The sequence below is a fragment of the Neoarius graeffei genome, chromosome 3 (genome assembly GCF_027579695.1).
Source record: "Neoarius graeffei isolate fNeoGra1 chromosome 3, fNeoGra1.pri, whole genome shotgun sequence".
In the NCBI taxonomy this organism is placed as follows: Eukaryota; Metazoa; Chordata; class Actinopteri; order Siluriformes; family Ariidae; genus Neoarius; species Neoarius graeffei.
Window position 1 is genome coordinate 45298972 of NC_083571.1, and position 13422 is coordinate 45312393.

The following is a 13422-nucleotide window of genomic DNA, read 5'->3' on the forward strand; positions in this document are numbered from 1 at the left end:
CAGCTTGTAATGTGACAAAACAGGACAAACACCAAGGGGGATGAATACTTTTGCAAGACACTGTATATTTTACAATACACTTTTTACAGTATGATCAATGTCATAATACTAAAAGACAGACCTGGATCAATATTAAGACATAACCTGCTCAGTAAAATATAAGCCTTAATGTAAGGGGAATGATTTTTTTAAAAAAAAAAGTCCTCACTCTTTTTACTTGTATTTATGGCCATTAAATATTTTTTATGTTAGTATAATCCTGACAAGAAACCAAAAAGCAAAGGATATATTATTTTGTCCTCAATGGCTGAAAGGAATTAAGAGCAGCAATAGAAAAGAGGCATGCTGAGACAGAAACAAGCCTTACTATAGACCAAACCATCACACAGGGTCCCAGTTTGTGGAAAAGAAAACTACATGAGTCATTTATCAAACACCTGTTATTACATCAACTGAAAATCCTACAGTGTGATCATTACATTAGGAACCTGAAATCAGAGCTGTTTCCACACATTACTGTAGAATAGGGTCAAAAAGAAAAAGTGACAACATGGATTAATAAGGAGAAAGGACTAGTCTGCGTCTTTAAGAAGCAAAAAAATAATAATAAATTCAACCAAACACAGGGCTTGTGAGAACCTGCATGCTCTTATGGCCTGCAAGATTCAATGTAAGATTGAATAAACCTCCCCCAAATATGAATAAGCATGAGCACGCACACATGTGCACATGCACGTGCCCGCGCACACACACACACACACACACACACGAATCCAAACCATTTTCTCTTTTAGGCTTAGAGAAGTAGATGTGAAATGCATCTGCAGGTGATTACATCTGTGAGTCTCACACATTAGATCAAAAGCATGATCATGGACATAGATCAAAAGCATGAACTCTCGACTCACAGCACAGACACAGTTATATGCTAAAGTTTGGGCACCCCTGGGCAAATTAAATATATTGCTGAATTTTAAGTGAAAAGAAGTAAACACAACCTCTGCAACAAAATATTCCTTTTTTCTTGCACAGTTACATTATTTTATGAACTTAAAAATGAGTAATTGTGGCATGTGCAATCATGTGCATTTCACAGCTTGAAAAAAAAAACATGCTCTTTTTGTAGCCAACTAGAAACCTTTCTATTCTTGTTTAATGAATTTTCACCCACTCTTCCTTGGAGAATGCTTCCAGTTCATAGATATTCTTGGGCTGTCTTACAGTAAGCAGCATGTCTAAAAGTCAAGGGGCTGTAAGGACCATTCCAAAAGCTACAACTTGCATTTCTTTGAAATAGTTCATAGAATATTTTGAGGTATGTTTTGGATCATTGTCCTGTTGTACAAGCCAGACTCTTTCAGATTCATTTTCTTGACTTATCTTGTCACATTTGCTTCCAGAACTTGCTGATATTCACTGGAATCCGGTCTTCAATCTACCTGTGCAATCCTGTGCCACCAGTTACCACACAACCCCAAAGCATAAAAGATCCGTTTAGATCTAGATCTAGGCCGATCCAGGTGTTGCATTCAGAGCTAACACTGATAACAAGTCATAACCTATTTAAAAAAAAAAAAAACTCACATGGAAAGCTTATGGACTACAAACAGATTCTCTAAATTCAAAGCATATCACAGGTCACCAAATCATGTTCATAGGTCACTGGCTTGTGATACCTTTAGGAAACTATGTGATTATGGGCCATTTTCAAAAAAATTGTACCAATTACGGTAAAGAAATGAAAAAAAATTTGTTACTCTCTCTATAATTGTACAAAAAGATTGCCTATTGATTAAAATCAAGTCCTACTAATCAGCAAAGCTAGATTCCTATTCTTTTTATAAAAAAATTAATTTTTTTGAAATTGTGGCTTTCTTTACCGTTACCATACCATTTTCAAGGTAACGGTAAAGAATCGATACCCTTTCTTTACCGTTCCTGGATACAGAATAAAGTTTTAATAAAGTTAAAAAGGAATAAAGTGTTCTATAAAAATAAAACTATTTATTTTCCAAACAAACACTTCAATTAAGATTATTACGGAACACAGGGTGTTTTTATAAAACCAAATTCTTAAACATAGCTCGATTAAAGAGAACAAGATTAACAAATTTTAATATTCTATTTTATGAGAACTTCATCAAGTTAAACAGCTTTAAGATACCTGGTTCGAACTTAAAGAACAGTGAACATTTTAAAATTTGAACATGTAATATAATAACAATAACATATAAAAAATGAATGTGAACACAATAATTTCTCACAAAAACCTTGAACATATATACATCTTAAGGATAACAATTCGCAGCACAAAAGGTTTTTCCACTTTTTAACATGCTGAGCAACCCTTACCAAGATAGCCAGAGGTAGGCAATACAACTACTGAGTAGGGGGAGGTTGGAATTCATTGACACAATCCTGGATTGACTTATTATCATTCATTATTTTACAATAAAGAAATTTTTTCTTTAGAAATATGGAAATTTTGATAATAGATTATTTGGTGAGAATAAAAAGCCTTTTTGCAGTGTTGGCCTACCTTTCTGAATGGAAATATTTAGGTAAAATAAGCAAAAAAGCTTTTATTATATTTCATCTGGTACACAATGACTTAAAATATTTTAAATTCAATTCTATTTGCCTATTTGGCCCGGAAATCTAGAGAAAAACAGACATTTATGCATGATTTTCTCTTTACCGTTACCAAAGTTTCTTTACCGTTACTAGAAATGGTAATGGTAAAGAAAGTATATGGTAATGGTAAAGAGGTGTCTCATTCTCTTACAACACAGCATGACAGTTATGCTTTCAGATAATTGCTCATATTTCATCACTCAAACTTAATCAACAACTACAAATAGTTTCTATTTGATCACTGACGTCTATAAGATGATATGTGCATCATGGTAAAGAAAGTATATTTGTGTGACATGAGCAATTAATGAAATGTTTTGCTCACCTTTCAGCCTGCACTGCCTCAAAAAAATTAAAAATGGAGTCCCAATATCCTGGCACTTCAGGATGTCGAACAACTCCCTCTTTAGCAAGCACTAGGAACTAATTATTTTCAAAAATGTTTTTGGGTAACGGTAAAGAAACTAAAGTAACACAACAATATTTTTTGAATTTATAAAAAAAAACAAATCAGATAATGTACTCAACACTTTTGTTTAAACACCTAATTAGTTATTTTTGTGAAAAATAAAATTTACTCCTGAGTAAGTTCAAGAATGTAAGATATATTTATGAATAATTAGTTTTTGCATTGGTAATGGTAAAGAAAAATTATAACATAAATCACTCTTATTTTTCTTATTAAATAAGATAAAAACTTCAGTATGAAAATTTAGAGAGGTTTTTATTGTCTATGCAGTTATGTGAATCATTTTTCAATTAAACCCCTCTGTTCTGATGAGAAACTGAAAAATAAGTGAAGACTTCTTCTTTACCGTAATAGGTACATTTTTTTTGAAAATGGCCCATATCTGTTTCTACTGAAGTATTTTCCACTAAAAATACATTCAAACAATATTGTTCTTTAATTTTTTGTTGTTGTTGCTCTAACTAAAGACATTGGCTTGTCTGGATGATGATAAAAAGTTTGCACCGACACAGCCCAAAATATGAGATAAAACGCATTTTTTTAAAAAGATATTTTTTGGGGCTTTTTGCACCTTTTTATTGGAGAAGACAGTGTAGAGACAGGAAATGAGCAGGAGAGAGAGACGGGGAGGGATCGGGAAATGACCTCAGGCTGGAATCGAACCTAGGTCCCCGGATTTATGGTATGGCGCCTTATCCACCTAAGCCACGACACCCTGAGATAAAGAGCATTTATTTGAATCAGAAATTTGCAAAGAAAGTTCTAATGACTGCAATTATTTGACTGAAAAATTTGGCTTCTGTTATTATACTCCTCAGAAATGCTTGATAAATTTGAATCATGTATTGTGCATCAACACACAGCAGAGTTTGGCACACCAAGATTAGTTCTTTGCTTCTGGTTGCATTTCATGTCATATAATATGTATCTCGACAGCTATAAACCTGAATACCTGATAAGCATACATACAATTTGTATGTGGTTGTAGAAGAATATAATCCCATTATCTGGTGTCACCCAGAACAGGATGGGTTCCTGTTTTTCCTTGCCATTATCACCTCTGACTTGCTCATTAGGGATCTAATCTACCAGGATTTCTGTAAAGCTGCTTTGTGACAATGGCTTATGTTAAAATTGCAATACAAATCCATTTTAGTTTAACTGAATGCTAAAGCCTTGCACATAAATCATACTTTCTCTTTGGAATTAATAGTACATCTCATCTCATTATCTGTAGCCACTTTATCCTGTTCTACAGGGTCGCAGGCAAGCTGGAGCCTATCCCAGCTGACTACGGGCGAAAGGCAGGGTACACCCTGGACAAGTCGCCAGGTCATCACAGGGCTGACACATAGACACAGACAACCATTCACACCTACGGTCAATTTAGAGTCACCAGTTAACCTAACCTGCATGTCTTTGGACTGTGGGGGAAACCGGAGCACCCGGAGGAAACCCACACGGACACGGGGAGAACATGCAAACTCCGCACAGAAAGGCCCTCGCCGGCCACGGGGCTCGAACCCGGACCTTCTTGCTGTGAGGCGACAGCGCTAACCACTACACCACCGTGCCGCCCCTTAATAGTACATGATCACCTTATTGCATTCAAGGCTTAAAGACTCCCCTTTTATTAGTTAACTTAGCAGTAAAACTGGGTGTATGTGAGTAATGTTACCTTGGTTAGTTCCTGAGCTCAGGTTACTGTCTTTGTTGAATTTTGCATGTTAAGTCTCAAGTTAGGCACTTGCATGTAATATTTCCTTACTTACAGTACCATATGATTTGACCAGTTAGTCCTTTAAGTAGGGAGTGAAAACAATCATATATGAATATACTTATTATTATATGAAAATAATCAATGACATCCCAAACTATTTTATTCCTCTTATATCACAGTAATTAGCCAGCATTAATAATTCTTTTAAATTTAAGAATGACACATTGTATATTGTATTTTTTTAATCAGTTTATAGTGCTGTTTAATGTTGTGGAACATCCCTGAAACAAGTACTGTCCTGTTATCACTTATTTCGACACAGCTATAAACAGTTATTTTCTCACCAGCTTCACTTGTTAAAATTAAAAAATGTTCCTTGTCCTGTTACAGAGAAACAAGAAATCCCTCCATCCTTAAGACTTTCCTGTGTTGGAAAAATTACTAAAAATGTCAAATAAATGTCTCCTCATCAAAAACTTCCACAAATGGACAATTGCAGACATTTTTAATCTATTTGTGGATTAAAATTATTATCCATCACACAAGTCCCCATGTAAGCTGCTACTATAAGCATTACAACGAGTGCATTAATATAAATCTGACTTGCTTTGTAGCCGAACTACTGTCAGAGCCATGCCATTCGAGAAAATTAATCATCACCTTCTGATCAGATTGGCGCATTCAACAGTGTTCAACACCCAAAACTAATGGAACCTAACCATTATATCATTATGGTGAATGACTGTCGTGGTTTAGACAAATGTATGCTTGGTGTTATATAAGTCATAGCCTAAAGGATAGAGAAGCAGCTTTGGGACCAAAAGGTCACCGATTTGATTCTCTGGACCAGCAGGAATGGCTGAAGTGCCCTTGAGCAAGGCACCTAACCCCCAACTGCTCCCTGGGCAGCCACTGTGGGTATGTCAGGGTCTTGCTGTACGTTGCTCTGGATAAGAGTGTCTGCTAAATGTCTGTAATGTAGTGTGATATTATTTGAGCAATAATACTTTTTGAACACCTGGCAATCATCTTTATTTATAGTACAAGTTGATTTCAGCACCATGGACAGACTTTTTTCGTTAAATAAAGTAAGAAGAGTGTGTTTATTTATTTTTTTTGGCACTGGTGTTTGTATTTGTCTTCAGTTACTAGGTTGGTATAAAATAAAATTAACACCTACTATACACACTGCACAACAACAAACCTCCAGTTTATTAATATAGACCCATCAGTTATATACTGATCTAGGAACATTATCAACTGTACAGTTTTGTGAATATAGTAAACATTTGCCGGGTTAACATGGCAATGGAATATTTTTCTTCTCCATACTCAATTTTGGGGAGTAATCATACTAAAGCTCAAAAACAACAAGAATTACACATTGTGTGTGTGTGTGTGTATGTGTGTGTGTTCTTCAATATTAACCAGAGAATCAAAGACCTCATTATACCACATTCTAGGTCCAGTAAAGTGTTTATTCCCCAAGCTCTCTTAGTTCTGGAAATGTCCTGTAAAGTACCAAGTAATGCCCCCAAGACTACTTTTATATATGCATCGCCAACCACACTGTTGTACAGAGCTAGTAAACTTTTGTGAAAGTTTTTGGGAACTTTTGGGAAAATGCAACATCTAAACAAAATCTTAAATGGCCAATGCATAGCCTCCTGTTAGGAGAGAACTATTAAAGCTGAAAATTATATATGATTAAAGTCCCAACCAGTATTTACTGAAAAGGTGGCCCAGCTGCCCTGGGACAAAAACTCTGATTCCTAACAGAGAGTGTGCTATTTGTACATACCGTATATTGTCCATACGTAACAGTCTTCTTGTGGTATCCCTTGCTGTTTTAATACCAAATACTGGCTCAGTTGGGACCCATAAAGCAGCAACAACAAAAGTATTTAAAAAAGGAAATTACTATGGTGTTTTTGTTTGTAGTTATGGGAGGATAAAAGTTTTTTTAATTTTATTTTGGTATCTGTTCAACTGCTGTATATCTATTAAGTTTACAGTTGTGGGGTTCAATACAATAAGGTCTTTTCAGTATTTATAGTTGTCTTGTGTGTATCTTAAGAGATGCATAACCTGATTGTATGAGAGCACTCACAATTGAGTCACAGAGCACAAATCTCTTAATCCCAACTAATATTTCTAAAGCAAGCCCTTGTGAAGCCTGGCCTAAATGGAGGCGATCATTCATTTCCTGTTTCTACTTTATAGCATATTTACTTATTTAATGGTCTGTTAAATAGGATTAGACACCTGGATATCCTGAGTTAGGGAACACCCCTCTGTCATTTGAAATCCTAAACAGTAAAAATGGTTAAAGAATGGCTGCAAAAGTAAATTGCATGGAAGCAAAAGGACAAGTCTCTGCAAGACCACTTTTTAATATAGGGAAAATGCAACATCTTTTTGTTGACAGGCCATCCCATAAGATATGCTAGACCTTGGCAATAACAGGCAATACAAGTCTCATCAGGTTCACCACTGACACAGCTGACTGATGCTGAGAGTCTGAGTATGAGTATGAGCTTCTATCTATATCTATCTATCTATCTTAGGTATACCACTCATATAACTCAGTGTATCTCTGAAATACATTCTGGGTTATTATCTAGAAAAGCACTTTACTGTGAGCTTATCCAATAAACATGGGTGTTAGAGTTTAAAAATGACTTGAACCCAGTGTTGAGTATCTACAGCCAGATTAATAAAAAAAAAAAATACAGTGTAAGAATTGAACACTGTCACTGTAGGTTTTATTTCTACACTGGGCTATTTGAGCCACTGCAGAAAAGGCAGGGGAAAGTTTTCAGCAGAACAGCTTGAGGCGAGTGGGTCAAGCCCATACTAGCACATCATAAATCCCTGACACAACCAGAGTTTATGATTCTCTAAAGTCCACAAAGTCTCACCAGGTACATGCGTTTATTTTACTTTATTTATATTTATATGAGGATGTGTGATAGCAAACAAGTTTAAAAAGGTGTATCCAAATTCACAATAAAAAAATAGAGACAATATAAATAAGGGGGAAATAATTTGAGATAAACTTACCTTTAGAGTCAGTGATGGTCCTGTACAAAGAGAATTATGAAAAATATCTCAGAAGGAAACCAAGCTTAGAAGCATGACTGTAATATATCCTGACCTGAGCTTATCCTGCTGCTCAGCTCCTGTTCAATGTCCTTAGTTTTGTGTGTGTGTGTGTGTGTGTGTGTAGGAGGAGGACAGCTCATTAAAGAGAGAGTGCTGAGAGTTTACTCCCTCCCTCCTTGCACACACACACACACACACGATTGTCTGACTGTCTTCCACTGACATTATTATTATTATTATTGCAATTAATCAATGCTATGCTTTCAAAAAACTCTACCCTAGCGTTAACCTCAGAAACCAAAAGGAAACCTTTTTAGTTCTTTTAGATCTTTTGATCCCCACAAGTTCATTTCCTTGTGAGGATCAACCAAGTGTCTCCATAGGGTCAAAACTCTCAGAAATTCCTATCCTTGTGGGATCAAGAAATAAAAACATGCCCAGATGCACAGTTCAGTCTCTCTTTATCCACACACACACACACACACACACACACACACACAGAGAGAGAGGTTCTTTGGACAATTATCCTATAGATTCATTGCCTCCTATCTATCTATCTATCTATCTATGTACAGTGGTGCTTGAAAGTTTGTGAACCCTTTATAATTTTCTATATTTCTGTATAAATATGACCTAAAACATCATCAGATTTTCACACAAGTTCTAAAAGTAGATAAAGAGAACCCAGTTAAACAAATGAGACAAAAATATTATACTTGCTCATTTATTTATTGAGGAAAATGATCCAATATTACATATCTGTGAGTGGCAAAAGTATGTGAACCTCTAGGATTAGCAGTTAATTTGAAGGTGAAATTAGAGTCAGGTGTTTTCAATCAATGGGATGACAATCAGGTGTGAGTGGGCACCCTGTTTTATTGAAAGAACAGGGATCTATCAAAGTCTGATCTTCACAACACATGTTTGTGGAAGTGTATCATGGCATGAACAAAGGAGATTTCTGAGGACCTCAGAAAAAGCGTTGTTGATGCTCATCAGACTGGAAAAGGTTACAAAACCATCTCTAAAGAGTTTGGACTCCACCAATCCACAGTCAGACAGACTGTGTACAAATGGAGGAAATTCAAGACCATTGTTACCCTCCCCAAGAGTGGTCGACCAACAAAGATCACTTCAAGAGCAAGGCGTGTAATAGTCGGCAAGGTCACAAAGGACCCCAGGGTAACTTCTAAGCAACTGAAGGCCTCTCTCACATTGGCTAATGTCAATGTTAATGAGTCCACCATCAGGAGAACACTGAACAACAATGGTGTGCATGGCAGGGTTGCAAGGAGAAAGCCACTGCTCTCCAAAAAGAACATTGCTGCTCGTCTGCAGTTTGCTAAAGATCACGTGGACAAGCCAGAAGGTTATTGGAAAAATGTTTTGTGGGTGGATGAGATCAAAATAGAACTTTTTAGTTTACATGAGAAGCGTTATGTTTGGAGAAAGGAAAACAGTGCATTCCAGCATAAGAACCTTACCCCATCTGTGAAACATGGTGGTGGCAGTATCATGGTTTGGGCCTGTTTTGCTGCATCTGGGCCAGGACGTCTTGCCATCATTGATAGAACAATGAATTCTGAATTATACCAGCGAATTCTAAAGGAAAATGTCAGGACATCTGTCCGTGAATTGAATCTCAAGAGAAGGTGGGTCATGCAGCAAGACAATGACCCTAAGCACACAAGTCGTTCTACCAAAGAATGGTTAAAGGAGAATAAAGTTAATGTTTTGGAATGGCCAAGTCAAAGTCCTGACCTTAATCCAATCGAAATGTTGTAGAAGGACCTGAAGCGAGCAGTTCATGTGAGGAAACCCACCAACATCCCAGAGTTGAAGCTGTTCTGTATGGAGGAATGGGCTAAATTTCCTCCAAGCTGGTGTGCAGGACTGATCAACAGTTACCGGAAACGTTTAGTTGCAGTTATTGCTGCACAAGGGGGTCACACCAGATACTGAAAGCAAAGGTTCACATATTTTTGCCACTGACAGATATGTAATATTGGATCATTTTCTTCAATAAATAAATGACCAAGTATAATATTTTTGTCTCATTTGTTTAACTGGGTTCTTTTTATTTACTTTTAGGACTTGTGTGAAAGTCTGATGATGTTTTAGGTCATATTTATTCAGAAATATAGAAAATTCTAAAGGGTTCACAAACTTTCAAGCACCATTCTATCTATCTATCTATCTATCTATCTATCTATCTATCTATCTATCTATCTATCTGTCTGTCTGTCTGTCTGTCACACAAATGTTAAACATATTACGCAGTTCAGAAATCTGTCCTTTAGAGCATTTTCCATGACCTCTATCACTTACAGTGGAGAATTTTCTCAGCATTAGCACCCTGCAGCTTCAAAAGTTACCATGTAGGTGTGTATGCAAATGACAAAAATGTAGCTTTGGTCTTCTCTCCTCCTCTGACAGCATCATGAGAAAAGATGACTACACTTGAATTAACCTACACTTAAATCACATCTCTAGGTGACTATTGAGGTCTTGGGCTTGTTATTACTTTGTGATTCACACCACACTTCTGGGACAAACACAGGTTCTTAAAGGAGTGCTAGGAGTTCCTCTGGGTGTTGGGTGTGGGTGATTGCATACCAGTTTGATTTAATGGTCTTAAGACCATTAAATGGGTTCATTGTGTAGGTGATTATGTCCAGAGCAGACGACAGGAAATTCCCAAAGAAACCAAAGTGGGTTAATATTTATAATAAAGCTAATTGTGCACAGTTCACTGATTATAGCAGATGGCATGTGTGGTTTTAAGGGCAAAGTTGGTCTAAAACACCTCTAGGTTACAGTAATTACTTTCTCATGCTCCATGTAGTGGAGTAAGTGGGACAAGTCAAAATCTGGTTCTCATTTCTACCTATAGCTATTCCCTAGTCAAGCAGCAGCAGCTCAGAAGCAATGGGTGATATTTTAGGTGTATATTACCATATAAAACAGTATAATGAATTTTTTCTTGGGTATGTTATTCATTTATGGGGTGAAAAGAGACCATGGATTATCAGAAGAGACCTTATTCTGTTTTCATTAGTTATTAAAAGGACAACTTAAAACTAAAAAAAAAACACCTTGTATGAATATCAGCAACCATATAGCCATGTTAAATGCATGTGTCAATAAAATGGATATAACCCTAAAATTTGGCAAATGTTATTGTTGGAATTCTAGGATATGATAATTACAGTTAGATTTGCACAGTGCATCTTCTTTATGGTCTTTAGTTTCATATTTTGATAAATGATTCTTGGTGATGGAGTGTTTTTAAGACCTCCATGCTGAGTACAGGTGGAGTTTGAAGATAACTGTTAACCCCAGAATATTTGTCTTCAGTTAGCAGCTCAAGCTCAGTTTGTTTCCTTCTTGCACCAATCCAACTTTGGGTTTGAGATAAATTACATCCTTGGTGTCAGGTAAACAATGAACCAAGCCAATGATATCCATGCAGAGCTTGATGACGAAATAGATAAACATGTTGTGGTAGAAGGATTAATGCTGTATTGACTGCAGTGGACAACTAGAGTCAGACCTACAGGATGAAACTCTGTTATAATTAACAATTAAGTCAACAATTATTATGTTTTTAACTTACTCTTAAATTCTTATAGCTGGACATCAACTGACCAGGTCTTTCTGTAGGCCTTTTAGTGCCTTAGCAATTAAAAAATTCCTAGAAAATTGTTTTATTGTATGTTTATAGTTTAATTATATGTTTTATAGTTTATTTTTAATGGCAAATTGCCATGCTTTTGTGGAGACTGAGATTAAGAGATTGCTACATAATTTATGATGCACAGGAATAGTTATAGATAATGTTACCCTGGATTATTATAAGTTGCTATTAAAAAGACCACCATTTACCTCTAGCAAATCATTTATTCACAGACACATTAAACCTCATAGGAGACGGATTTCTATATGAATCAAAAGAAATCTGCTTCATTACTGTATTATAGCTATGGTGACTATTTTTTGACCATAAGCACTTGCTGTGGGTAGCCTCAGTTAAAGGTTTTGCTTTAATACATGCAGCTGTAAGGTCATAAAGGGTTGTTCGCACTGCCTCCCATGACCACCAGAGCAATCTCGGATAAGCTATGACGTCAGATCTGCAAATTCCCAAACAATTTAAAATTCTGGGTTATTTGGGCTGGGAAAAGATTCCTTTGTTTTACAACATCTCGTTTGTATGCTTTGATGCAACGGCTTGTGATTAGTCTTTGGTTGGTGAGCACTTTTGTAAACTGTATTTAAGATACCATGGTTTGAAATTGAGACTTGTGAACAACCAGCTTGCAGTTTGGCTCCAGGAAATGATAGCCCTGACTTGAAGTCCCACCCAGCTTTGTTGAAGGGATTTGATCACTCACGAATGATGCCATGCTATAATAAATGACTGTAACTATATAGTAGGCGAACATTATAAGGGAAACTGTTGCATAGCTCAGTTTAACTGAGTAATCATTGTCTTCATATCTCTCAACGTATTGCCTTTTGTCCTCGATTGTACAGGTGCACAACAAAAGCACCCAATATTAAATTCCCACCAACAGACAGGCCAACTGAGTAGATGCTAGTCTGTGTGAGGGTACCGTAGGTGTGTGACAGTGTGATACCATGATAAGGCAATCTAAAACCTCAGGTGTGGTGAGTCTCTTGAAATATAAGATGGTACTTTCTAAATAACAATATAACCATATAAAAAAAAAACTGGCAACACAACACAGCGATTGGTATTTGATCATGATCCCCTTGTGAAATGTTTACACGTGATTATTAGAGACTTTACATTTTTCACATGTGCTATTATTTTCACTCACACCCCCCCCCAAAAAAAATCATTTAATTTCATATGTGAACTTTTCAAAAACTGTATGATGACACTGCCACTCCAGCAAGATCAATATAGGAACAATGTATGAGGAGAGGAGGGAGATATTGAAGAATTTGTACAATGCCTTGCAAAAGTATTCATACCCCTTGAACTTTTTCACATTTTTCCACCTTACAACCATGAACTTAAAAGTTTTTTATTGAGATTTTATGTGATAGACCAACACAGAGTAGCACATAATTGTGAAGTGAAACGAAAATGATAAATGGTCTTCAAAATTTTAAACAAATAAAAATCTGAAAAATGTAGTGTGCATTAGTATTCAGCCCCCTGTACTCTGATACCTCTAAATGCAATCCAATGCAATCAATTGCCTTCAGAAGTCATCTAATTAGTTAATAGAGTCCTACTGTATGTAATTTACTCTCAGCATAAATACACTTGTTCTGTGAAGGCCTCAGTGGTTTGTTAGAGAACACTGAAGAACAAACAGCATCATGAAGACCAAAGAACTCACCAGACAGGTCAGGGATAAAGTTCTGGAGAAGTTTAAAGCAGGGTTAGGTTATAAAAAAATATCCCAAGCTCTGAACATCTCAAGAAGCACTGTTCAATCCATCATTCAAAAATGGAAAA

At 36.3% G+C, this 13422-nt stretch overlaps 1 protein-coding gene across 12 annotated transcripts in view; it reads right to left on the minus strand.

Annotated features, from left to right (window-relative positions):
• The window catches only part of vit (vitrin), a 67923-nt gene extending 59883 nt beyond the window's left edge, over nt 1-8040 (minus strand). For 11 of the 12 annotated variants that reach the window (XM_060916885.1, XM_060916887.1, XM_060916884.1 and 8 more), the window contains exon 1: nt 7887-8027. The gene's annotated coding sequence lies outside the window, so the exon portion shown is untranslated. Of the gene's footprint in view, nt 1-7886 lie in introns of all 12 variants that reach the window. The other variant, XM_060916883.1, reaches the window with a different exon arrangement.
• Nucleotides 8041-13422: the final 5382 nt, after the last annotated feature.